Below are 22,275 nucleotides of genomic sequence, written 5' to 3' on the forward strand. Positions count from 1 at the left end.
TGTGCCTGTACGGGTATGTGGGACAATTCCACCTATTTCTGCCGCCAATCAGTAATGCATTCCCGCTTGAAGGTTGGGGCAGTCGTTGTACTGTGAAAGCTGAGACTTAGAACTCATGTCTTAAGGTGGGTGGCGACAATTTGCATTCTTCATAGTTAAGGCCGATAACCCCTTAACACTAAATGGGCTGTGAGCTTGTTCACTCGGCTCAGTAACAAAAAAAATCTTATAATTCTTTTTCGGGTTAAAGATATTCTTTATTCTCAAAAGAATTACATAAATTTACTTAAATGAGAACATTAAAATAGTTATAATTAATTCAGATCGTGCAGTACATTTTTAATCAATAAAACCTTTCTGAATGACTGTACATCGCCATTACTAAATTAACCTGGGACTTTTACAAATATTGTCCACATTGTGCCGCAGTGCGTGTGCCGTACTTATCAGCAATATATATTAGAGTTACAAAACTATTCTGTAAATACAAAACAGCCTTTCAATTCTTACTCAAATTTCAATAAATACTCTATTGACAAGCTTACGCAAAACAATAAAATTTAAATAAAAATGTTTGTTGCGGTAGTAAAATACAAAATGTTTAGCCCATTGAGTTTCTCGCCGGATCTTCTCAGTGGGTCGCGTTTCCGATCCGGTGGTAGATTCTGCGAGGCACTGCTCTTGCTAGGGCCAGTGTTATTAAAACCTCCGGTTTGAGGTCCAAGAACTTACATACACGCTAGGGTAACGTTGATATAGCCTCTGAAGGCTATCAGCATAGGTAAGATAAAAAAAAAACTAAATTAAATAGTGTTCGCAACATAGTTTTAACTTAGGCATATTTTAATTTGTAATTTAAAAAATCGAACGTGTGCAAATTCGGTTTGTTCACAGCGGCAGGTATCTTTTGTGCAGTCTGTACTCGGCCTAAGCTTGCGCACATCGTTCGCTCAGCGCCGTAGCAGCAGTGCCGCGTAGACCTCACGACGGATGCTACGTCCGACTGGCTACGTACCGCGTTCGTATTCTTACCGCAATGCTTGTACAAGCGAATCTATACTTCAGTGCAGTGTTCTAAATTCGAATAAAAGTTTTTATTTATTTATTTATTTCGTTTCTGGCATCGTGTGTTGTGAACGAACTTTTTTTCTAGTAATTTTTTTTTTGTCTTTCGCAAAAATTTACTCCGAAGTTCAGGTTTGTGGGCAGTTTTATTAAATCACTCACTAGTTTTGAATTCTCTCATATTACTTATTTAAGATATTTATTACTTAATATAAATTCTTTTAGATATATTATTTCAGTTTTGAAAGAGTTTTCATTGTTTTGCTATTATATAAACTGTTTATTCATTAAAATGGTTTAGTAATCCTTTTACGTATAATTTAGTAAATATTTTCGACACGATTAGTATGTAGAGTGTGCAGCTGAAAAAGAATAAAAGTAGGTCAATTAAGTAACGGTCTCATTACTGAAACATCGGCTTAACCGGATTTTAAATTCGGTACAAGTTTAAGTCCACGAACAATTTTTTTCTCATTTTCAATTTTCTAATTTCGCTAATTTTTTTCCTTCCTGAGCTGATTGATATCCTTGAGAGGCTATTTCAGCGGAACCTTAAGTAGTAGGTGAGCTCACAGGGTTCAAACCTGAGGACGTTGCTAACACGAACCCTAGCAAGAACCGTGCTTCGCAGAATCTACCACCGGATCGGAAACGCGACCCACTGAGAAGATCCGACGAGAAACTCAGTGGGCTGTGTCTGAGGGTTAATTTCGCATAAATCCTTAGAGACTTCAAACTCGACTACGAATTTTAAAGGAATTTTTATTGCGAAAGCAAAAAGGTCCAGTCACTTTACAAAGGAATGATAATATGAAATATTAATTTCGTTTTGTAAGGTGAAGCTCGGCTTTCATGAAATTGGAAAATCACTTTTTTTTTCTTTCGCGTCCGTAAAATTAGCTTTGCCTCCGTATATTAAAGGTTCTCCGAGTTTCATTTACGATTTTATTGTATTTGCTCTTCTGGTTACGTACGACTCCAGAATTGGTTCCTGTGAAAAGTTTTTATTGAAATCGACAGTACTTGAGATATATATTACTGCTAGGGTAGATAACACAATTCACTTATATCTAGCGCGAGCCAGATACGCCTTTCGGTTAGAAGGGTCGGTGGAATCTTAATTGTATTGTATAAAAGGGTAGATAATAGGTTATAAAATACAATACTTTTTAGATTTCGACCTGATCGTTTTTTTTTTATATTGGTGCTATGCGTGGACGAGCTCACCATCCACCTGGTGTTTAGTGGTTACTGGAGCCCATAGACATCCACAACGTAAATGCGCCACCGACCTTGAGATATAAGCTGTAAGATCTCAAGTATAGTTACAACGGCTGCCCCACCCTTCAAACCGAAACGCATTACTGCTTCACGGCAGAAATAGGTGGTGTGTTGGTACCTACCCGTGCGGGCTTACAAGAGGTCCTACTACCAGTAATTACGCAAATTATATTTTTTGCGGGTTGGATTTTTATTACACAATGTTACTCCTTCATCGTGGATATTATTCGTGAATATATCGCTTCTTTGCTTGAATAGTGTGTTATCTTGAAAATTCCATTGAATAGATTTGTTTCTTTTTAATATTGCGTTGTAGAGCCGTTATAAGTCTGTTCGTAGGGACGTTCCGATAGATGTTGGCTTACTTCAAATTCGAGATTCGGTCAGTATGAGACTAGGTGGATATTAACATTTCAGCTTGTAATTCGATTTTATTCATTGGCGTAACTAAAGCTGATAGTTGGAGATTTGAACAATCACAGATTTGTGTGTTGGGTGGATTTTATGCCATATGATTAGATGCTCTCAGAGTAATCGAAGACAGGAAGAGTGGCACAGTTGGCACAAGCTTGTAAGGTCAAAGTCATGGATGGAGGTCACACTCAGATACGAAGAGCACGATCGGATGAGCAGTTCAGATCAGTAGGCAGCGGCTTGGCCCGCTAGGCAGCTTCTTGACTCTGCCCCTAGCACTGCTGGAGTCCATGGGCGACGGTAACCACTCACCATCAGGTGGGCCGTATGCTCGTCTGCCTACAAGGGCAATAAATAAAGAAAAAGAAAATATCGTCGTATTTTCGAAGGTTTCTATAGCGGTTTTATTTCCAAAAACTAATAAGGTTGTTTTATTCTATATTCTATATATTGTCATCTTTAAATAAAAGGGCAAAATGAGATGTAAATATTTTTTGACGCTCAACTGTGGGCTGAAATATATGTAATACAATGTGTAACAGCGATTTAAATTTTCACCTAAAGTAGTTTTCACTCCGTACACCTCATTAATGCCGTGAGCCGTTTGTGTGAGATTTCTACCGCAGCGGATCTCGTGGTATGTAATTGTATTTTTATCGTGTCCATATTGACGAAAAAGATTAAAATGTAGTAAATATAAAAAAACACTAATCAATAATCAAATGATTACATTTGACAATAGAATATTATAATTTTATAATAAAATTAATTTCAATTTAATTTTTTTAGCCAGCCACACATAAATTCCCTTTAGTAAAACGGTGAGTACTGTAAAATCCCAACTTCATGGGTAATTTTTTTTAATTGAGTATGAATCTTATTTTTTATTATTGAGACGTCGCTAAGCTTAGAGAAAGTCCCAGACTTCCGAGGAATGCATCAACTTTTTTTTCCTACCTAAGCTGATAGCCTTGAGAGGCTATTTCAGCGTAACCTTAACTAGTAGGTGAGCTCACGGGGCTCAATCCGGAGTGATGCTAGCACTGATCCTAGCAAGAGTAGTGCTTCGCAGAATCTGCCACCGGATCGGAAACGCGACTTACTGAAAAGATCCGGCGAGAAATTCAGTAGGCTATGAATCAACATGAAAATGTCTTTGTTTGTGCTATGACAGTGACAATTTTCAATGGTTTTTTGTTACCATTGACAATTGCCATCGAAAACGGCTGCCGCTGTACATGGGCATCTGAAGCAATTTTCGTTAGGTGGTGCGATGACCTCCGAACGGTAATCGGCAAGAAGTGAATGAGGAGAGCCGTAGACCGGGCTCAGTGGTGTGGATTGGGAGAGGCCTATGTCCAGCAGTGGACGACTGTGGGCTTGTGTGTTGATAATAATGATGATGACTCTCTATGAAACATTGAAAAGTAGCCTGAATTCTATCATACGACTAAGTAGCAGTGGGGGATTAGGGTAGATTAAGCTTTATTACACCCCAAAATAAACACAAATGCAAAACATGAAATATAAAAGTACAATGGGCGGTTTTATCGCTAAGAGCGATCTCTTTCAGACAATCATCAGGTTAACAAGAATCATTTAACGAATTAAATTAACAGCGGTTGAAATAAAAAAAAATTATATATATGAACAATATAATGATAATATTACTTTACATATAAAAATATAGTTAAAGGTAGAACAACGTCATTTTCATTCAGGTTTAGTTATACGACTGATTAAACATATTTGTTTCTTATTGGCAAGTGAAACAGCTGCTCTACACGGGGCGTTCCGGTCGCCCCTTTTTATTTATTTATTGCCCTTGTAGTCAGACGAGCGTACGGCCCACCGGATGGTGAGTGGTTACCGTCGCCCATGGACTTCAGCAATGCCAGGAGCAAAGCCAAGCCGCTGCCTACCGCAAGCTCCTGATGCTCCTACCGCAGACTCTGCGACTCGTGATGTTCTCTACCTATGACTTTACCGACTGCTGCAATCGACGGCGAAAGTCGGAGGCAGAAAACGAGACGAAAGATAAAAAGTCGTAGCCATTGAGGGTATAAATGGCTCTGGTATTTGCTTAGGTTGCTGCTGGACTTATAATTAAGTATGTAAAAGGCTCGCTCTTCAAATAACGATTGAAAAGGCTGTACCTATTCTCCCGCAAAACGAACTTTCTAACTCATTTGCAAATAAGGAACGTGATTTTTTAAGCTCGTTATAAACTCGTATGGACTTTGACCTCATTTCCTTTAGTTAAACTTTTTTTTTTTTTTCGTCCTGTAATTATAAAACTTCAGAGTGGCTTGCGTAACGTGTGACCCTCGATACACGCGAGGTTCGTGTAATCATGAAAGTTTAATTTTTTACGGTGCGTAAAGAAGTGTTGTAACATTAATAAAAAAAAACGGTACGGTTTTAATATTATTATTTTTTAATTTAGCCGAATGATTTAGCGGTGAATGCGGTTCTCTTGCTGAATTCGTGTCACGTCGACCACCAGGTTGAGTTTATACGCTGCATGTAAATCGCGCATTCCGCCGCTAGTTCAACGTAGCATACAAAGATAGTTACATATTTGAACTCTAGCCAGTGTGCCACGTATCAGTAATTTTTTTTCCTACCTATTCTATTGACCTTGAGGGTCAGAATAGATTCACCGGGCCAGTAGGTGAGCTCACGGGGCTTTAACCTGTGGACGTTACTAACACTGGCCCTAGCAAGAGCAGTGCTTCGCAGAATCTACTATCGGATCGGAAACGCGAGCCACTGAGAAGATCCGGCGAGAAACTCGGTGGGCTGTGTCTGTGAGTTAATTTACTCGCAGAACCTTTCGTCGCAAGCGACGGGTTCGACGAGAACGGTAGCCGGTGTTTAAGATACCTAAAAGCATTGTTAATGGATCATCTTAGTTGACAACGTGCTTACTTACTTATACAGTACTTGCATTTCTTACGTCAACATGAATTAGTGCAGCCACAGTCGTGGTCTCACAGGTCGTTTGGAGTTACAAATTTCTGTTGCCTTCGGTGGTAACTGAAATTTGATGGGAAAACTGTTGATCATAAACAGTGGGAAAAACTAAAAAAAGAAACCTCTTTCCGTCAGATGGAGAACCATACTGGCTCCGCAGAATATGTAGTGGTACTAACTAGTCAGTGGGGAACAGATACCAGAAAGTCGGTATTCAAGGCTCAGTTTTTTTTTTCTTAATTTAGTAGCAGAGTTGTAAAGGATGGCTTTAATAATACTTCTTGTTGTGTATTTATTTATTTATTTAGCTATTTTAATTTTCTTACAAACTAACAGTTGAACCAATACATTTGTAGGTAAGTTATTAATGGCAACTTAAGTAGCTTCCAGCAAGATCTACAAATGTTTGCATTTAATATGTTTATTATGTGCAGCATTGACGATTCAGGCACATCCAAATGTCTTATGACTATTTTGGGTAATATTTTAAGTACTCTATTCAGTTATAGTCAGACCAAGATCAGACCAAATGAGTCTTTAGTTAGTAGAGTGTGTGTATATAATTGAAATCGACAACGTCAGAAGTAAATTACTCGAAAGGCTAAATCTAACGCAAATAAACTATGGACTACCTCAAAGTCCTTCGCTTTTAGTTTCCAAGTTCTAACAACTTATCCAATAATAGTAATTGGCTTAGTTAGGCTAATAAATCTAAATTGATCACTTACCGGGTTGTTATTTCAGCAGCCACTCAATGTGTGCATGATAATGAAGAAGGCATCACTGCCGTCACTTATTCTGTCTAATAGGTATAAGTACAAATTTCCACATTGAATCTGTATGTTGTATATATTTGGCCTGAATGTTCTATAGTTAATGCTACTTGCTAATTCCATATTTTCTAAGCCCCAGATACATATCTCAAGTATTGGATTCTTTGAGTTTTCAAAGTCCAAGTTGATACCCACAACCTTATCTTTGAAGGAACCTTTTGTACCAATAAAATTGAAACTTTGATTTTTGTTCTTGTGATTGGCAGTGGAATTCACTTGATGATCACTGGGCATCGGATAACTGTAATACATTAAAGCCGTTTCATTAAGAATCTATAGAAAACTCATTATCTTTTGATTCATGCGGTAATTATCAAGTCATATCACCGCATCTTCGTTCGTTCCATCTTTGAAAAGTTTTTTGTGGATTTCATATGAAAGGTTTTGTTTTTTCAGTACAGACGTTTTTGACATGAACAATGTCATTGATATTTCGTTAGATTAAGAGTTAACGCTGCCAGATGATATTTTATTACGTACTTGTACGAGTATAGGGTCAGAAAACACAGAATTCAGAGTCCAGTCGTTATCGGAATGTCCTCTATTTCGTTAAGTAGGCTAGATAAATTTAGATTGATGCTTCATTCATCATCGGCCTCATCGCGATCGCTAGTAGCGGCTGGGCTCATATACAGTGCGTTCCAAAGACATTTTATGGCACGTACTTTTCAGTTTTCATATGATCTTACTCTCCACCTTATTTTCTGAACATTGTATCATGACATTCTTAAAACTAGGCTTAAAGATGCTCCTTAGGGGTAGGCTACGACTTGGCGGTGTTCTAGGTAATGATATCATCGTGTCTCATCAATCAATCATGTCTCATGTAATGATATCTCATCTATTAGCGACGGCCACAACTCACCCTCAAGTGGGCATCAACACCTTCAGTTTATCGGTTTGTCGATGGTAATTAAAAAAATAACATTTTGGCGCTAGACTTTTGTAAAATGACAATTTTACACCGAAGGAAAAATATTTTTCGCGCAGATATTTTAAATATTCTTTTACGTACTATTTTCGTTGAAAGCGAGAGTGAATTGAATAATCTAGTGAAATGTAGCAAAGAGGATTCCCAAGACAGTCATAATTCAAAATCCGATTGAAGTTGCTGCGAGGGAATAAAAAAGTAATGATACAGATGAATTATTAATTTACAGGATAAAATATAAATTGACTTGCGAAACATCGCACTCTCATTATAATTTTCGGAATATTTCACACAAAGAAAACCTCAATCAACATTTTCCTACCTCTACGTATCCTATTAAATGTGTTCTACATTCAAATAGCTTTCGCGTTTCAATAGACACATCTAAACAGCAATTACAACTTACAGAATTCAACAAACTCTATTGAAATGCTGATAATAGTTCAGCGGTTATAACCGGCACTGGAAGTTTTAACGAGTTGTCAGCGTACGCTGTAGAATGAATAGTGATTTGATGCAGCGTAAAATCGCTTATTTAGCACTCCGTTTCATATCGCTTTGCTGATATATTAATTATTGTTCTCATTTTGAATGTTGTAGTTTTTTTTTTAAACTACAGTAATATGCTGTTTTTAATGTAATATTTTTATTGGCTGTTCGCTTGGTCTGTCGTGTACATCTGGTAATTTTATTTATGAACTGGTGTTTTTCGTTTTGTTTTTGCATCTAGTAATTTTTTTATTTTTTTTTATTGCTTAGATGGGTGTATGAGCTCACAACCCACCTGGTGTTAAGTGGTTACTGGAGCCCATGGACATCTACAACGTAAATGCGCCACCCACCTTGAGATATAGGTTCTAAGATACAACGGTATAGTTACAACGGCTGCCCCACCCTTCAAATCGAAACGTATTACTGCTTCACGGCAGAAATAGGCAGGGCGGTGTTACCTACCCGCACGGACTCACAAGAGGTCCTACCACCAGTAAAAAGATTAATGTTAGTTTATTCTTTGTATCTCGCAAAAGAGACTTAATCTAAGAAATAAAAACTGTAGAAGCCGCTAATCCCTAATATTTGATTCAAATTGATGATGATCGTGTTTGTAGTTTTTGAGGAACTCAGTCCTAAAGCCCAAATTACAAGGGTTTATATGTACATTGAGTAAGGATCGACCTATTTCCTGAATTCGTGTCTAGACATTATTTGTCTGTTTTTATTAAGTCGCCGAGGTTTCGGATGATTCTCATTTTTCCCAGAAGCCTTGACTCTTCCGATGTAAGGGCATTATTTATTACTTTTCCTGGAAGTGTTTGTTAGGGTAACTCTTACATGTAAGAATGGCCGAATAATATTTTGGTAGTGTTAAGTAGTTTACTAGATCGTCTTATTCTAAACGATAAGATGACCGGTGCATTCATATTATCAAGTTTTTTTTTGTTTTTTTTATTGCTTAGATAGGTGGACAAGCTCACATCCCACCTGATGTTGCTGGAGCCCATAGACAGTCGTCGTGGCCTTAAGGATAAGACGTCCGGTGCATTCGTTGTTGCGATGCACCGGTGTTCGAATCCCGCGGGCGGGTACCAATTTTTCGAATGAAATACGTACTCAACAAATGTTCACGATTGACTTCCACGGTGAAGGAATAACATCGTGTAATAAAAATCAAACCCGCAAAATTATAATTTGCGTAACCACTGGTGGTAGGACCTATTGTGAGGCCGCACGGGTAGGTACCACCGCCCTGCCTATTTCTGCCGTGAAGCAGTAATGCGTTTCGGTCTGAAGGGTGGGGTAGCCGTTGTAACTATACTGAGACCTTAGAACTTATATCTCGAGGTGGGTGGCGCATTTACGTTGTAGATGTCTATGGGCTCCAGTAACCACTTAACACCAGGTGGGCTGTGAGCTCGTCCACCCATCTAAGCAATAAAAAAAAATAAAAAAAACATATACAACGTAAATGCGCCACCCACCTTGAGATATAAGTTCTAAGGTCTCAGTATAGTTATAGTAATCGGCAAACTTCTTGAGCAAATGACCTTGACTGCGCAGAACCGAATTTTAGGTCACTTTGGTGGTGAGGGTGAGGCGCGACGGCAGGGGAAATCGTATCGAGCGCGTTATTGGTAGATCAGTCGAACCTTGCGTCCCGCACCGCGCCCTCATTCCGCTTGCTCCCAAAAGTACGCTTGCGTACAGTGGAAAGTCTATCGTTATTAATCGTTAAGTTATTTGTTATAATTGCTTGTGGACTTTGTTGCCATTGCTATTTGTTGAGTGTTTGTTGATTTTTTATAAAACATACACTATGCCGTGACAAACTTAAAAGAAAGGGTAGAAAATTTGTGTACGACGTATATTGCTTCATTATAAAACAGGGGAAGAATGATATGGAAAAATTAAAACAGACTTCGGAAGCAACAAAAACATCAGTGAGTACTGTTAGGTGCATTATTAACGAAGCTAAAGGCTCTGGCTTGCTCGCCGTGTTTCGGACTCCGGGTAAGAAAAGATCAGGGAAGAAGAAAGTTACCGGAATGGATAGTTTCGTTCAATCTGTAATAAAAAGATGTAATCATAATAACTACATAACAAGCAGCGAAACTCCGTACCGTAGAAAGGCTTCGAAGAATTTAAAGAAGATATAAATTTTAATGGCTCGGAACGAAGCTTACGACGAATTATGAAAGAGCTAGGCTTCAGATGGAAAAAAAGAACAGAAAATAATCGGAAGCTGGTAAATGAAAAAAGTAACATTCGATTACTACGAATCGAATATCTTCAAAAAATAATTAATTATAGACAAAAAAGAAGACCGAATCGACCGAGTTGTAAACTACGCCGATGAGCCCTATGTCGACTCATCACGATGATAGCGACTCGGGTGATGAAAACAGTGATGATGATGATGGTCAAGATTATGATAACGAAAAAAAAATTACAAATACCAGCTTCGCTTTAACTGAACCAAGACCTGGCAACAGCTCTAGTTTTGACTTAATAGAAGGAATATCTATTTTACCCCAAGATTAAATTATTACAATTATTAACCTATATGTTTTGTTGATGTTCTAATAAATATATAAATAAATACATATGTTGATTTTAATAATTTAATAGCATTATGACGCAGAGTAAATAATGTTTTTGCACGTGAGTATACCATGCGCAAACTTACCCCCACTACGTCAACAAATGCTCAAGAAGTTTGCCGGTTATTATACAACGGCTACTCCGCCCTTCAAATCGAAACGCATTTACTGCTTCACGGCAGAAATAGGCAGGGTGGTGGTACCTACCCGTGCGGACTCTCAAGAGGTCCTACCATGAGTGAAAACGTAAGCGATACGACTGTGTCGGTGTTCGAGTCTAAAAGTACAAAACCTACAAAAATTGTAATTTGTAGTACATACATATTACCATGCCAGCCATAGAACATTATTTTATTTCGGTTTTTGACTACGATATTCCGAGTATTGTTGGCTTTCATTTCATTACTCTCAAAACTTTCCGAGTGCTTCTTGGCGATTCAGGACTGCGCACGGAAACTTTATTTAATAAGGAGCTGCACTTTGACTTTACAAACACGAGGTTCAATTAAATTTAAAGCTTTATAAACAGCTGGCTAACGACACGTCCTTTTAGGGGACAAGTCCTTTGTTCCTAGCATTAAAAGAACTTCAGTGGTGCTTTTGTTTGTGTTAAAGGACAGTCGATTAGTATTGCTTTGGAACAGAGAGACTCTAGGGTTTGTTTGTGATCCTCGTATTATTGTTGACGATTTAGCCATATCTAGTGTATTTGAGTAAGATAACTTAGCTAAAATTCATTGTGATGTTTTTCGGTGCTAAAAATACGATTATTTGCTGTGTTTAAGATTAAATTCATCCGTACCTTTCTGTTGTTTGCTGCGTGGATAAAATTAGTTTTTATCATTGCAATATCTGTTAGAATGAACGCTTTTTATTTTAAATACAACTGGATTGCTGTCGGTCATTGTTTTGGCAGAGTGCTTTTTTTTATTTTTTTTATTGCTTAGGTGTGTGGACGAGCTCACAGCCCACCTGGTGTTAAGTGGTTACTGGAGCCCATAGACATCTACAACGTATATGCGCCACACACCTTGAGATACAAGTTCTAACGTCTCAGTATAGTTACAACGGCTTCCTTCGGCTCCCTTCAAACCGAAACGCATTACTGCTTCACGGCAGAAATAGGCGGGGTGTTGGTGCCTGCACGTGCAGACTCACAAGAGGTCCTACCACCAGTAATGGTTTTCTTAATCTCCAATGACGATTGCAATGTGCAGTCTTGCGACACTAGTGTGGTACTTAATTTACGACTACAAGCTAGTGAGTAGGAGCTGAGGTAGAAAACATATTTAATTACTCTTACTACGGTCTTCTGTTTCTTATTTACTTACTTTCTTAAATTACTTAAAGTAGTTGAGAATTTCGTTGGGTTAGGATTGAAAAATTGCATCCTTCTGTTACATAGTAGCTTAGGTTATTATTTTTAAGAACGTCCAACGTTAAAACTCTTAAAACAAAAGTTGGCCCTTACGAATGGAAGATTTGCCCTAATTACGTATGTACACAATACAGAGAAATATAAATTTAGGTGTAGCGGTAGCCATCATACAATGCAAGATATTTGACAGATGCCTGGATCTCGCTTACGACATTTTCAAGATAAACTTGAATATATACAAGTTCCGAACAAGAAAATTCGGACCGTCGATCTGCCGTGCAAATACTACCCGCTCGGTGGAAGATCTACCTTTCGTCGTAAGCTTTCCAAATAGGTAAAATTTTGATCATCGCGTCAATTGGTCAGCATAAACAAAATACGGAAACAGAGAATGAAAATATGCATAAAGTAAACTAGTCCTTATCATCATTCATTATTATCCTGCCCTTCTCCCAGTCACCTGGGGTCGGCGCAACATGTTTGCTCCTTCCATACTCTTCTATCATATACCATTTCTTCGCTCACTCCCCTCCTACCCATATCGTTTTTCACACAATCCATCCATTTCTTCTTAGGTCTACCTCTTCCTCTAAATCCTTCCACATTCACAGTTAACACTCTCTTAACAACCTCATTTTAATTTCGTCTCATCACATGTCCATACCATCCCTACGCGCTAGTAAACTAGTCCTTAATGGAATAAAAAAAAATAACAATCAAAGAACCATGTCCAAACAAAGCGATATCGAACAATACATATTTTAAAAATCAATTTTGGAATGTTGGCTTCAGGCATCGAAACTCGTTGCGGCAATTTGTTTTTTTTTTTTTGGAGCCGGTCAAATGAAAAACTCGCATGAGAAACTTAATAATGTATCATGACTGTTATTTGTACAATTTTATTTCTCTCACAATGCTATAACAATACGAGGCAATTTCGTATCGTAATTTTTAATTGATATTGGTTTGTTGAACAATTCTGTTTTATTCTCGAAAGACTAACTTAAGAAACAGACCTGATTAAATACAATGGATTTAGTATTTTGCTTTTTGGTTTGTCAACCAAAACCTACTGGTGGTAGGACCTCTTGTGAGTCCGCGCGGGTGGGTACCACCACCCCGCCTATTTCTGCCGTGAAGCAGTAATGCGTTTCGGTTTGAAGGGTGGGGCAGCCGTTGTAACTATACTTGAGACCTTAGAACTTATATCTCAAGGTGGGTGATGCATTTAAGTTGTGGATATCTATGGGCTGCAGTAACCACTTAACAACAGGCGGGCAGTGAGCTCGTCCACCCATCTAAGCAATAAAAAATAAAAACCAGGAATCGTTTGTGATGATTCATTATTTTCATTTTACCATTACCACGACATTACCATTAGTAGTTCATGTACCCAGAACTATTATATGTATCTATAGTGCGTTTCCTAAGATCTTTTTGTCACATTCCGGCTGTATAATATGACATGTACTGCTCCAGACAAAGCTTGAAAATTCCTAAACAGCCAACAGCGTATGAATAAAAAAAGCAATAAAATAAATGATAGTTTAAAAAAACTAACCAAATACGTTTTTTTCCCACGCCTTTTTTACAATAAACTCATTTAATTTTTTTCTTACTCTATTTTTAATTCAAGTTTATTTTCTATTTTTTAGTTGGATTTTCTATAAAAGCGCATTTTGTTAGTTATTTAAATTATTATTTATTTTTCATTTTTTAGTTGAATTTCAATTTGTTAATTTTTTTTAATATTGTGTTGTCATCGGTCCTTAATACGTATACCTAATTTCGAGTTAATCCGACGTTTTGAAGGAGGTTAAAATAATGTTCACAGATTCCGTTACATACTACTAACATACTACGTCTGAAGCTAATAAAAGCGTATTAAAATTTTATTACAAAACATTTCCTTGTGTATTTTTGTTATGAACGATCAGACAGTAAATAAAATTTCAATGAGTGCAGCACAGTATTTATTCACAGATGATGCTTGAAATTTTATCGCGCACATATGCTTTTTCAACGAGTAACACACAGTCAACTCACAAAATGTTAATGTTATTAATTTTCCGTTCTGATCTTACGTAAACTGGATTTTTTTGATTCGCTAAAATGGATCAAGGGATCGGTACGGACGGTACATCTGCTACCATTGTAAAAATATCTTGACTATTTTCCTATTAAGCATATTACTCGCAATTCTTATTCAGAGGACTTGTGGTTAGCTTTTTATGTCGGTAAAGACGTCTGAATCTGCCGTGAAGCAACAAGATTTTCCTTTCTGAAGAACACTGTTATTTTAATGCGACTTCAGCGTTGTATCCCAGGATAAGGTGAAGCGTCCACGATATAGTAATGATAGTAATCTGGCGGAATGGGATCTATGTCACACAATTGTCTACAAGGCCTTCAATATTTTGGTTACAAAAATTGTGCCAAATTGATTTTTAAAACGACATTGATATCAGCCTGAAGTTTGAAGTTGAGTTGAATAGTGCCTTCCTATCCCAAAAACAGAAACCGGCAGGTTTTTTAACTGACGTGGACTTAAAATACTTTGTAGTACCATTTTTGGAACGGAGCTCCTTATCGCGCGTTTGGTTTGCAGGCTGACGGACTAGACAGTAATAAGCGTAACGATGAATAACGGACAACAAACGCCGACATTTTTTTATCCGTTTAATTATTTATATAGGTACATATTATACTCGACTTTTTATTTTTTATTTAATTATTTCATAATAAAACTCCATTCTAAACAGGTGTTCACGAGACACCTCTCTTATATTTATTTATTTTTATGAGAGGCATATTTGGTAATCTGGTACTGGATTCCATAGATATAACAGCGTGGATATCGCTACACACCTTGACACCTTGAGATCTGATCCTCACTTGTGTAACGGTTGTCCCATCCTTCAAACGAAAAAGAGATTACTGCTTGGCGGAAAACTAGGTATCACGCAAATTGACATTTTTACGGGTTTTATTTTTAGTACCCCATATTATTCATTCATCCTGGAACTCGTTCGTGAGAATATGACAAGAACGTATTTCGTGAGAAATATTGGTACACGTTTGCGTGATTTTAACAACGTCTAGAACAGTCGCTTTATCGTTTAGGGTACGACGATGTCATTATACCAAAAAAACTAGATAGTGGTCGTGGCGCCGACGACCGCCAGTCCGGCGTCCCGAGGGGGAGGGTGATGGGAGAGATGTGCTCTGCACTAAACACTTTACTTTCACCCCTTTGCCTTTTCATGAGTTCAATCTCATGCGAGGCTCGGACGTGGGTTGTTGAACGTCAGGAGGTTTTAGTCGGTTCGACATACCCCGCCCGCCATCCCCAGTGGAGGGTTGGAGTCCGGCGATTTCCTCCTCACCAAAAAAAAGACTACCAGAGAACATGCACGAAAAAAATATGCAATGCAGGTGTTTGTAATGAATTTACTTTGAACCAATATGACCTGATGTTTGGCACCGAAACTGGTGATGTAAAAATATCGTAACCACCGGAAAACAATGGTTTTTTTTGGTACTTTCGATTTATCCTTTTAAGGATAAAAGGACGAAAATGATCGTCCCTTGGCAGTTAAAACACGCTTAGAATATGATACGATGCCACGAATAAAAATTCCTCGCTTGCTCTAAATTAAAAATGACGTATTTCACTTAAAGCGAAGCGAGGAGGCTCCAAGAGATGTGATGAAATAAATACAATTTTCATTGAACGGAACGCGAGTTTTATATTATAATTTTTTGGCGTGAACATTTCGGGGATGTCGTTTAAATTAATTACTAGAGGTCCCGCAGTAGTCGAAATTCGACTATAATTAATTGGAATTGTAAGTTTGTACACTATTATGATTGTATTTTATACTTCTATAATCACAAATTTCGCCAAGACTACACTATAAAAAATATTAACAAAGACAAACAATATTTAATCTATTCTCAATTTGACAACAGACGTCAAGAACAAAAGTTTGACAATAAATAGTATGCATACGTGTGTGCGTCAAATACAATGTATGTAGTGTGTGTAATGTTTTCTTTGTTGATTTAATGTATCTTTTATGCATCTTTTATGTATTATTTTATAAAAATATTAGCATTGTGCACTTCTTCTCTATATTCTCTTTAAGTGTGGACAATTTCATACTCCTCCGTCCGCGCAATTTCCGTTAAAAGGGATACAAAGTTTTTGCTTCACGTATTAATATATAGATTTTTTGGCGTGAACATTTCGGGGATGTCATTTGAATTAATTATTATGATATTAGGGTTTGACACTCACGGCGGTGACTGCTATTTTTTGACAAAAGAGAGTGACTGATTGGAGAGCACATTCTTGTCCCGGTTTTTACTGGTGGGAGGATCTCTTGTGAGTCCGAACGGGTATGTACCATCACCCTGCCTATTTCTGCCGTGAAGCAGTAATGCATTTCGGTTTGAAGGGTGAGGCAGCCGTTATAACTATACTGAGATTTTAGAACTTATATCTCAAGGTGGGTGGCGCATTTACGTTGTAGATATGTATATTGTCTATTAACCCCAGTAACCACTTAACACCAGGTGGGCTGTGAGCTCGTCCACCCAAATAAGCAATAAAAAAAAAGGTCGGCTAAATATGTCCCTGGAAAGTAGTTGAGCTTATGCGTTATTTGGATCTGGAAGAAGACATTAAATACTTTTGGATAGTCAAAACGGATCCGTGTTTGTCGTAATGATTGGTGGACTTACTATCGCCGCTTTTCGATCTCAACACAAACGGAAAAAATTGTCACCATTACATTTCTCAATCCCTAGTTTTGTTATTACTTATAAAGCTTTAACGCTACAATTTAGAAGTATTATATTTAATTCTATTATGGACGTATCTTTATGAAGTTCTACGACTATAACCTGATACTCGAAAAGTTAAGAGACGGTGTGGCACTTTTCACGGTTTTTGAAGCACACAACATCTTATCGTCTCAGGACTCGAAAATGGTTTTTCTATTTTGATAAATAAATATAAACATATTTTTTTCGGTAAACCTAAGTCGTGTGTAGCTATAGTTGATGATTATTAAAATCTAATTGGAATAATCTATATATTAATACGTGAAGGAAAACTTTGTATCCCTTTTTGCGAAAATTGCGCGGACGGAGGAGTGTGAAATTTTCCACACTTATAGAGAGTATAGAGAAGAAGTGCACAATGCTAAAAATTTTTTAAAATAATGCATAAAAGATACATTAAATCAATAAAGAAAACATTACACACACTACCATATATTTGACACAACACATATATATAACTAAACTCTTTGTTTATTGTCAATTGACAAACTTTTGTTAGTGTTTAAAGTCTGTGGTCAAATTGAGAATAGATGAATATTGTTTGTCTTTATTATTATTTATGTACAGTGTAGTTTTGGCGAAATCTGAGATTATACGAAATAAGTATAATAGTATTTGACAATAGAACCATAATAATATTTAAACATAAAATTTCAATCGATTTAAAGTCGAATTTCGACTACTGCGGTGACCACTAGTATAAAAATAAACGACCAAATTCGTCAAACAGAATTTCCAAGTTGACGGTTCGTTTACATCTTGCCGTTCCTTAACGTTTTTGTGGTTGTAGGGACGAAGACGCAAAAAGTACAATCAAGGTAATTAATGAGCTGTGAACACACCGAGGGTAGACGACGCGCAGACTGTACCCACTCACATTAATTAAGTTAGAGGATTAATCCATGAATTTCTATCGCACTTTCGGTAATTAAAGAGAATTAAATCTTGGTTGAACAATTGGAGATCATGAAACGCTGCATGCATTGTAGAACGAACTCTTGCTTAGGAAGGTATTGGGTCTAATAATTCAGCCACAATCCAGCCACTGTGGCGTTCTATAGCACAGACCTAAATGCATTAATGCAGCTGTATTATGTAAAGTATCGTCTTGGACGAAAGGATAAGACGTTCGGTGCATTCGTATCTTGCGATGCACCGGTGTTCGAATCCCGCAGGCGGGTACCAAATTTTCTAATGATATACGTACTTAGCAAATGTTCACGATTGACTTCCACGGTGCAGAAATAACATCGAGTAATAAAAATCAAACCCGCAAAATTATAATTTGCGTAATTAGGGGTGGTAGGACCTCCTGTGAGTCCGCACGGGTAGGTACCATCACCCTGCCTATTTCTGCCGTGAAGCAGTGCATTACTACTTTAATACAGCTGTACGATGATGATGTTGAATTATCTAGAATTAAAAAGTGTTTGAATGATAGCAAAGATAATGTGTGTGAGCTAATGTTTCTGTGATAATTTTTTTATTGACTTAGAATGCCAAAGGACTTGTGAGCTACCTTCACTGATAGATACCCCAAAGCCATATTCCTGCCTGCAACGGCCTAACCCGAGAAATCTCCTCAAGCCTCGTTTGAGAATATGTTATGTGTTTATGTTCTGAGGTGGAGAGGTCATTACGGAATCGGATGGACTATGCTAGATTTTTGGGATTCCTGGTAAAAACAAATTACACAGACCAGCTTATTAGTATATTGACGTAGTTTTTAGCATTATGCCTATGACATATTGAATGCATCTTGCAAAATTAATAGATTGGAAAGATATTTTTTTCAGTATAGTACAACGGCTGCCTTAACCTTCAAACCGAAACGCATTACTGCTTCACGGCAGAAATAGGCAGGATAGTGGTATCTACCTATGGGGACTCACAAGACATCTTACCACCCGTAACTGATAGACAAACGTGGAAGAGCAGTAATGTGTTTCAGATCGCAGGGTAAGAGAGTTGCTATGTCATTGAGAGTTCTATCTCATGTTTCAAACTGGAGATTGACATTTAAGGTTGCAGTATCTACGGACTTTATAATCATCTAAAATCGGGATATTTTTGGAACGAAGTTCCTTATGGGACGATGCGGAGGGGTACCCTAATCGGGAAAAACGTCCGTAACGTAAGAAATTTTCTATTTAGTTTGATATCAACAGATGTCGCTGCACGTAAATTCAACAATTCCTGAATCGCGGTGACGAGATGTTACACAGTTGATAGCCGTTCTCGTATTTCACTTGTTAAATCATACTTACCTGGCGTAGAGGGATACCGTGATCATGGCGGTTCCCCCAGGGCGAAGCTGCTCCATTGCACTGCGGAGTGGTAGACCCTTGCAATTATTTTTATTAATAAAAAAATCATAATAAAAAATGTATACCCGAATAATTATTTTCTTTATAGCTCGAATAGAACTTAAATTTATTTTTTTTAAATATGGAACTTGATGGAACTTCGTTCCTGTCCGGTGTCCCACGATACCATACATATTTTTTACATTATGAATATCGAGCCACAAACATTTTCATAATATTACACGACTGAAAATTCAATAAGTATTTTACTGCACTCTCCATTTTATGAATTGAATTCTCTTCTTTACATTATTTTCTACGTTGTTTTGGAATTTAATTAACTAAAGCCCGCAGCTGCCTAGCTCATAATGGTATTATTTGTATGTACATTTTTGTATTACCCAAGAGACAGACGACGTCACATGGCAAATTCCCGGTAAATTGAAAAGCTCTTTAGAGGACACCGTATCTAGAAAAAAAACATTATAAAGCACTTTCGTTGAGTAGCTTTCCATATTGATGTAAATTTGATTTAGAATATTTTTACTCACTTTCCAAAACCTATTTTTTCTGTGACTAGATTCCACAACGAACAAATCGAATCCAAATTTATAAATATGCTTAATTTTTTTATATATAATATGTATCGTGTCGTGAGTTCGCACTAATAGGTATCGTCCTGTTTATTTAGACTGTGAAGCAATCACGTACCGGCTTAAAGGGTGGATAAGCCATTATGGAATTGAGACTTCCACCCCATGTCTTAAGTCGATGACGAGATTCACGCTATCTATGGGCTCTGGATCTATCTATTGACACCGGGGACCCATAAACGCGTTCCCCATCTAAGCAGTAGCGCCAAATATAAACGTAGTACCGTGCCGATTTGAAAATTCGATGGCCATTGATGGTCTATCGCACAAGCGAGCGTGATTGAAACTGAGATTTTGACCTCGTGTGCATTGCCCGAGGACTTGTGATACCCTGTGGAAAGTAATTCATTATAAAATTCAAGTTAAGTAATATGGAAATTCTTAATGTAAATTCAAGACAAAAATGATGAAAAAAGTGCTCTGAGGTATTGTTTCAGATGATCCCCTCATCTCCTTTTTATCATCGCACCTCCCGCCATCGGAGCAGAGTTCATCCATATTATCTGGAACCGCTGCGTTCATAGACAGTGCGTTTCGAGAGGTCTTTTTTGCCACGTATCATCCGGCTATGGAATGAGCTCCCCTCCACGGTGTTTCCTGAGCGCTATAACATCTCCCTCTTCAAACGAGACTTGTGGAGATTATTAAGCGGTAGGCAGAGGCTTGGCTCTGCCCCTGGAATTGCTGAAGTCTATGAGCGACGGCAACCACTAACCATCAGGTGGGCCGTATGCTCGTCTGCTTTTTTTTTATTGCTTAGATGTGTGGACGAGCTCACAGCCCACCTGGTGTTAAGTGGTTACTGGAGCACATAGACATCTGCAACGTAAATGCGCCACACACCTTGAAATATAGTTCTGAGGTCTCAGTATAGTCACAACGGCTGCCTCACCCTTCAAATCGAAACACATTACTGCTTCACGGCAGAAATAGGGGGGGCGGTGGTACCTACCCGTGCGGACTCACAAGAGGTCCTACACTTAGAGTGCTTACAAGGGCAATAAAAAAAAAATCTTCATCTCCCACAAATTCAAATTTCAGCTAAGACGTCACGCTTATAATCGTTGTCTTCAACTAAGCCATTGAATCTGAACGGTCTGCAGAATTACCCATTAGATTTAACGGTCACATTATGGCAATGTATTTGAAGCGTGAGAGGTATGATAATCTAAGTGCTTCGGTCAAGTGCTATTAATTTATACGTACTTTATAATATCACAATTACGGCTAATGACATAATATAATTTATTTAAAAGACTTTATGTTTAAAATATCAGTCGCACAATGCTTGTTCAAAATCAAAAGTCTTCAAGGAATTCCAGATGGTTCTGTATAGTTTTTTTTTTTTTATTGCTTTGTTGGTTGGACGAGCTCACAGCCCACCTGGTGTTAAGTGGTTACTGGAGCCCATAGACATATACAACGTAAATTAGCCACCCACCTTGAGATATGAGTTCTAAGGCCTCAGTATAGTTACAACGGCTGCCCCATCCTTAGAATCAAAACGCATTACTGCTTCACAGCTGAAATAGGCAGGGTGGTGGTGCCTACCCGTGCGGACTCACAAGAGGGCCTATCACCGGACCTACTAAGTTATTGTAGATAGTAATGACGCTAAACACATTCCTAAAAGGTTTGTAAAGAGAGACCTTTGTAGTTTTTATGGAATAGTCTATTTCTACCGCACTTTAAATATACGTACATAGTTTAGTATCTATACACTAATACGTGAAGCAAAAACTTTGTGTCCCTTTTTACGAAAATTGCGCGGACGGAGGAGTATGAAATTTTCCACACTTATAGAGAATATAGAGAAGGAGTGCACAATGCTAATTTTTTTTTTAAATAATGCATAATATATTATACATTAAATCAATAAAGAAAATATTACACACACTACATACCATGTATTTGACGCACACACGCACGCATACTATTTATTGTCAAACTTTAGTTCTTGACGTCTGTTGTGAAATTGAGAATAGATTAAATATTGTTTGTCTTTGTTAATATTTTTTATAGTGTAGCCTTGGCGAAATTTGTGATTATAGAAGTATAAAATACAATCATAATAGTGTACAAACTTACAATTCCAGTTAATTATAGTCGAATTTCGAATACTGCGGGACCTCTAGTAGTCCGAAATACACTTTAGGGCCGTCTGCGTGGAATAAAACGTTATTTTATTTGTATGCTTAACAGATATAGCCCAATTTATGGCTCAATAAATTCGAGCCTTGAGAAAAAAAAATCTCGAAGGTTACATCGGAACGAAATCACGAGTAATCCTGATCTAACAAAATTTGTCGCTACAACTAAAGTTCGATTCAACCCTATACAGTTGTAATAGAAGTTATTTTCGTTTAGTATATGTCTAAATGTACTGTAAACAGATTGCGTTCACGTATGACGGAGGCGGGTTAGGTAGGTATCAGGCAAATTGCTGTTGACAATGTAATTTGAATTTCATTTGCTTGATTTGAGCTGTTACG

At 37.6% G+C, this 22,275-nt stretch overlaps 1 protein-coding gene across 1 annotated transcript in view; it reads left to right on the forward strand.

The window, feature by feature from the left end:
* Positions 1-913: 913 nt before the first annotated feature.
* Positions 914-22,275, forward strand: part of GC-a1 (soluble guanylyl cyclae alpha-1 subunit) — a 110,581-nt gene continuing 89,219 nt past the window's right edge. Inside the window, exon 1 of the mRNA XM_012695713.4 lies at positions 914-1,197. The gene's annotated coding sequence lies outside the window, so the exon portion shown is untranslated. The remainder of the gene's footprint in view (positions 1,198-22,275) is intronic.

Source organism: Bombyx mori, chromosome 14, assembly GCF_030269925.1.
Source record: "Bombyx mori chromosome 14, ASM3026992v2".
Taxonomy (NCBI): domain Eukaryota; kingdom Metazoa; phylum Arthropoda; class Insecta; order Lepidoptera; family Bombycidae; genus Bombyx; species Bombyx mori.